Source organism: Zootermopsis nevadensis, unplaced genomic scaffold (assembly GCF_977971745.1).
Source record: "Zootermopsis nevadensis isolate Lab colony 2312 unplaced genomic scaffold, Znev_1.0 Znev_ptg000001l, whole genome shotgun sequence".
NCBI classification, from domain to species: domain Eukaryota; kingdom Metazoa; phylum Arthropoda; class Insecta; order Blattodea; family Termopsidae; genus Zootermopsis; species Zootermopsis nevadensis.
In genome coordinates this window covers 484028-490489 of record NW_028259133.1, presented here as the reverse complement: position 1 = coordinate 490489, position 6462 = coordinate 484028, and positions in this window count along the sequence as shown.

Genomic DNA, 6462 nt, shown 5'->3' with positions numbered 1-6462 from the left:
GATTTCCCACGTTTTTCGATTTTTCGAAAATTTTCGAAAAAATTGAAATTTCTCAAAGGGGTACCCCTTTGAAAATTTTCAAAAATTGTCGAAATTTCAAAAAAATTAAAAATGACTGCAAATGGCGTGAAACGCAAAGAAAACTAAAAATTTTCGGAATTTTCGAAAAAAAAATTTAATTCAGAATTTTTCAAAAATTTTTGGATTTGTGCGCCTTTCGGACGATGTCCTACGTTTTTCGAGTTTTCGAAAATTTTTATAGTTTGTCACAAGTTTCTCCACAATAACGAGGCCAGGACCGGTCTCTGCACGACCCGGTCACTGCCAATCCCTTTCTCTGGCGGACGCGGTGTCTGACGGTCTCGCTCTCTGCAAGATACGTCCTCTGTATCACCCGACATATGCCAGGCCGTCTGTGTAAAGACCTGGTTCAGCAGAGACCGGGTGAGGCACAGCCCGAAACAAGCAGAGAAGTGTGAGACAGAGAGAGTGAGGCGAAGACGTGATGAGTCACAGAAAATGGGAAGCAGAGATCGGGTGAGGCAGAGACCGAGTCAAGCATGTACAGGCTGTAGCACACACCGTATCAAGCAGCGACCGGTCAGGCACAGGACGGGTGCCGCAGAGACCTTGTTATACAGAGACGGAGTCAAGCGCAGACCTGGTGAATCACACACCTTGCACAGCAGATACCGGTTGCCTCACAGACTGAGTACGGCTGAGACTGTGTGAAACGGCCAGTCCGGCGGAGTCTAGACCTGATAGGGATGGGCCAGTTCAAATTTAGAAGAAAAAAATTTCAAATTTTTCGAAAAATCAAAAGACGCTGCAAACCCTCTGAAATGCGCACAAACCAAATATTTTCGGAAAATTCGAAAGAAAATTAAAAGTTGAAAATTTTAAAAAATTCTTGGTTTTGTGCGCGTTTTGAACGATTTCCCACGTTTTTCGATTTTTCGAAAATTTTCGAAAAAATTGAAATTTTTCAAAGGGGTACCCCTTTGAAAATTTTCAAAAATTGTCGAAATTTCCAAAAAATTAAAAATGACTGCAAATGGCGTGAAACGCAAAGAAAACTAAAAATTTTCGGAATTTTCGAAAAAAAAAATTAATTCAGAATTTTTCAAAATTTTTTTGATTTGTGCGCCTTTCGGACGATGTCCTACGTTTTTCGAGTTTTCGAAAATTTTTATAGTTTGTCACAAGTTTCTCCACAATAACGAGGCCAGGACCGGTCTCTGCACGACCCGGTCACTGCCGATCCCTTTCTCTGGCGGACGCGGTGTCTAACGGACTCGCTCTCTGCAAGATACGTCCTCTGTATCACCCGACATATGACAGGCCGTCTGTGTAAAGACCTGGTTCAGCAGAGACCGGGTGAGGTACAGCCCGAAACAAGCAGAGAAGTGTGAGACAGAGAGAGTGAGGCGAAGACGTGATGAGTCACAGAAATGGGAAGCAGAGATCGGGTGAGGCAGAGACCGAGTCAAGCATGTACAGGCTGTAGCACACACCGTATCAAGCAGCGACCGGTCAGGCACAGGACGGGTGCCGCAGAGACCTTGTTAACCAGAGACGGAGTCAAGCGCAGACCTGGTGAATCACACACCTTGCACAGCAGATACCGGTTGCCTCACAGACTGAGTACGGCTGAGACTGTGTGAAACGGCCAGTCCGGCGGAGTCTAGACCTGATAGGGATGGGCCAGTTCGAATTTAGAAGAAAAAAATTTCAAATTTTTCGAAAAATCAAAAGACGCTGCAAACCCTCTGAAATGCGCACAAACCAAATATTTTCGGAAAATTCGAAAGAAAATTAAAAGTTGAAAATATTCAAAAATTCTTGGTTTTGTGCGCGTTTTGGACGATTTCCCACGTTTTTCGATTTTTCGAAAATTTTCGAAAAAATTGAAATTTCTCAAAGGGGTACCCCTTTGAAAATTTTCAAAAATTGTCGAAATTTCAAAAAAATTAAAAATGACTGCAAATGGCGTGAAACGCAAAGAAAACTAAAATTTTTCGGAATTTTCGAAAAAAAATTTTAATTCAGAATTTTTCAAAAATTTTTGGTGTTGTGCGCCTTTCGGACGATGTCCTACGTTTTTCGATTTTTCGAAAATTTTTATAGTTTGTCACAAGTTTCTCCACAATAACGAGGCCACGACCGGTCTCTGCACGACCCGGTCACTGCCGATCCCTTTCTCTGGCGGACGCGGTGTCTGACGGTCTCGCTCTCTGCAAGATACGTCCTCTGTATCACCCGACATATGCCAGGCCGTCTGTGCAAAGACCTGGTTCAGCAGAGACCGGGTGAGGCACAGCCCGAAACAAGCAGAGAAGTGTGAGACAGAGAGAGTGAGGCGAAGACGTGATGAGTCACAGAAAATGGGAAGCAGAGATCGGGTGAGGCAGAGACCGAGTCAAGCATGTACAGGCTGTAGCACACACCGTATCAAGCAGCGACCGGTCAGGCACAGGACGGGTGCCGCAGAGACCTTGTTAACCAGAGACGGAGTCAAGCGCAGACCTGGTGAATCACACACCTTGCACAGCAGATACCGGTTGCCTCACAGACTGAGTACGGCTGAGACTGTGTGAAACGGCCAGTCCGGCGGAGTCTAGACCTGATAGGGATGGGCCAGTTCAAATTTAGAAGAAAAAAATTTCAAATTTTTCGAAAAATCAAAAGACGCTGCAAACCCTCTGAAATGCGCACAAACCAAATATTTTCGGAAAATTCGAAAGAAAATTAAAAGTTGAAAATATTCAAAAATTCTGGGTTTTGTGCGCGTTTCGGACGATTTCCCACGTTTTTCGATTTTTCGAAAATTTTCGAAAAAATTGAAATTTCTCAAAGGGGTACCCCTTTGAAAATTTTCAAAAATTGTCGAAATTTCGAAAAATTAAAAATGACTGCAAATGGCGTGAAACGCAAAGAAAACTAAAAATTTTCGGAATTTTCGAAAAAAAATTTAATTCAGAATTTTTCAAAAATTTTTGGTCTTGTGCGCCTTTCGGACGATGTCCTACGTTTTTCGATTTTTCGAAAATTTTTATAGTTTGTCACAAGTTTCTCCACAATAACGAGGCCAGGACCGGTCTCTGCACGACCCGGTCACTGCCGATCCCTTTCTCTGGCGGACGCGGTGTCTGACGGTCTCGCTCTCTGCAAGATACGTCCTCTTTATCACCCGACATATGCCAGGCCGTCTGTGCAAAGACCTGGTTCAGCAGAGACCGGGTGAGGCACAGCCCGAAACAAGCAGAGAAGTGTGAGACAGAGAGAGTGAGGCGAAGACGTGATGAGTCACAGAAAATGGGAAGCAGAGATCGGGTGAGGCAGAGACCGAGTCAAGCATGTACAGGCTGTAGCACACACCGTATCAAGCAGCGACCGGTCAGGCACAGGACGGGTGCCGCAGAGACCTTGTTAACCAGAGACGGAGTCAAGCGCAGACCTGGTGAATCACACACCTTGCACAGCAGATACCGGTTGCCTCACAGACTGAGTACGGCTGAGACTGTGTGAAACGGCCAGTCCGGCGGAGTCTAGACCTGATAGGGATGGGCCAGTTCAAATTTAGAAGAAAAAAATTTCAAATTTTTCGAAAAATCAAAAGACGCTGCAAACCCTCTGAAATGCGCACAAACCAAATATTTTCGGAAAATTCGAAAGAAAATTAAAAGTTGAAAATATTCAAAAATTCTTGGTTTTGTGCGCGTTTTGGACGATTTCCCACGTTTTTCGATTTTTCGAAAATTTTCGAAAAAATTGAAATTTCTCAAAGGGGTACCCCTTTGAAAATTTTCAAAAATTGTCGAAATTTCAAAAAAATTAAAAATGAATGCAAGTGGCGTGAAACGCAAAGAAAACTAAAAATTTTCGGAATTTTCGAAAAAAATTTAATTCAGAATTTTTCAAAAATTTTTGGTCTTGTGCGCCTTTCGGACGATGTCCTACGTTTTTCGATTTTTCGAAAATTTTTATAGTTTGTCACAAGTTTCTCCACAATAACGAGGCCAGGACCGGTCTCTGCACGACCCGGTCACTTCCGATCCCTTTCTCTGGCGGACGCGGTGTCTGACGGTCTCGCTCTCTGCAAGATACGTCCTCTGTATCACCCGACATATGCCAGGCCGTCTGTGCAAAGACCTGGTTCAGCAGAGACCGGGTGAGGCACAGACCGAAACAAGCAGAGAAGTGTGAGACAGAGAGAGTGAGGCGAAGACGTGATGAGTCACAGAAAATGGGAAGCAGAGATCGGGTGAGGCAGAGACCGAGTCAAGCATGTACAGGCTGTAGCACACACCGTATCAAGCAGCGACCGGTCAGGCACAGGACGGGTGCCGCAGAGACCTTGTTAACCAGAGTCAAGCGCAGACCTGGTGAATCACACACCTTGCACAGCAGGTCCCGGTTGCCTCACAGACTGAGTACGGCTGAGACTGTGTGAAACGGCCAGTCCGGCGGAGTCTAGACCTGATAGGGATGGGCCAGTTCAAATTTAGAAGAAAAAAATTTCAAATTTTTCGAAAAATCAAAAGACGCTGCAAACCCTCTGAAATGCGCACAAACCAAATATTTTCGGAAAATTCGAAAGAAAATTAAAAGTTGAAAATATTCAAAAATTCTGGGTTTTGTGCGCGTTTCGGACGATTTCCCACGTTTTTCGATTTTTCGAAAATTTTCGAAAAAATTGAAATTTCTCAAAGGGGTACCCCTTTGAAAATTTTCAAAAATTGTCGAAATTTCGAAAAATTAAAAATGACTGCAAATGGCGTGAAACGCAAAGAAAACTAAAAATTTTCGGAATTTTCGAAAAAAAATTTAATTCAGAATTTTTCAAAAATTTTTGGTCTTGTGCGCCTTTCGGACGATGTCCTACGTTTTTCGATTTTTCGAAAATTTTTATAGTTTGTCACAAGTTTCTCCACAATAACGAGGCCAGGACCGGTCTCTGCACGACCCGGTCACTGCCGATCCCTTTCTCTGGCGGACGCGGTGTCTGACGGTCTCGCTCTCTGCAAGATACGTCCTCTTTATCACCCGACATATGCCAGGCCGTCTGTGCAAAGACCTGGTTCAGCAGAGACCGGGTGAGGCACAGCCCGAAACAAGCAGAGAAGTGTGAGACAGAGAGAGTGAGGCGAAGACGTGATGAGTCACAGAAAATGGGAAGCAGAGATCGGGTGAGGCAGAGACCGAGTCAAGCATGTACAGGCTGTAGCACACACCGTATCAAGCAGCGACCGGTCAGGCACAGGACGGGTGCCGCAGAGACCTTGTTAACCAGAGACGGAGTCAAGCGCAGACCTGGTGAATCACACACCTTGCACAGCAGATACCGGTTGCCTCACAGACTGAGTACGGCTGAGACTGTGTGAAACGGCCAGTCCGGCGGAGTCTAGACCTGATAGGGATGGGCCAGTTCAAATTTAGAAGAAAAAAATTTCAAATTTTTCGAAAAATCAAAAGACGCTGCAAACCCTCTGAAATGCGCACAAACCAAATATTTTCGGAAAATTCGAAAGAAAATTAAAAGTTGAAAATATTCAAAAATTCTTGGTTTTGTGCGCGTTTTGGACGATTTCCCACGTTTTTCGATTTTTCGAAAATTTTCGAAAAAATTGAAATTTCTCAAAGGGGTACCCCTTTGAAAATTTTCAAAAATTGTCGAAATTTCAAAAAAATTAAAAATGACTGCAAGTGGCGTGAAACGCAAAGAAAACTAAAAATTTTCGGAATTTTCGAAAAAAAAATTTAATTCAGAATTTTTCAAAAATTTTTGGTCTTGTGCGCCTTTCGGACGATGTCCTACGTTTTTCGATTTTTCGAAAATTTTTATAGTTTGTCACAAGTTTCTCCACAATAACGAGGCCAGGACCGGTCTCTGCACGACCCGGTCACTTCCGATCCCTTTCTCTGGCGGACGCGGTGTCTGACGGTCTCGCTCTCTGCAAGATACGTCCTCTGTATCACCCGACATATGCCAGGCCGTCTGTGCAAAGACCTGGTTCAGCAGAGACCGGGTGAGGCACAGCCCGAAACAAGCAGAGAAGTGTGAGACAGAGAGAGTGAGGCGAAGACGTGATGAGTCACAGAAAATGGGAAGCAGAGATCGGGTGAGGCAGAGACCGAGTCAAGCATGTACAGGCTGTAGCACACACCGTATCAAGCAGCGACCGGTCAGGCACAGGACGGGTGCCGCAGAGACCTTGTTAACCAGAGACGGAGTCAAGCGCAGACCTGGTGAATCACACACCTTGCACAGCAGATACCGGTTGCCTCACAGACTGAGTACGGCTGAGACTGTGTGAAACGGCCAGTCCGGCGGAGTCTAGACCTGATAGGGATGGGCCAGTTCAAATTTAGAAGAAAAAAATTTCAAATTTTTCGAAAAATCAAAAGACGCTGCAAACCCTCTGAAATGCGCACAAACCAAATATTTTCGGAAAATTCGAA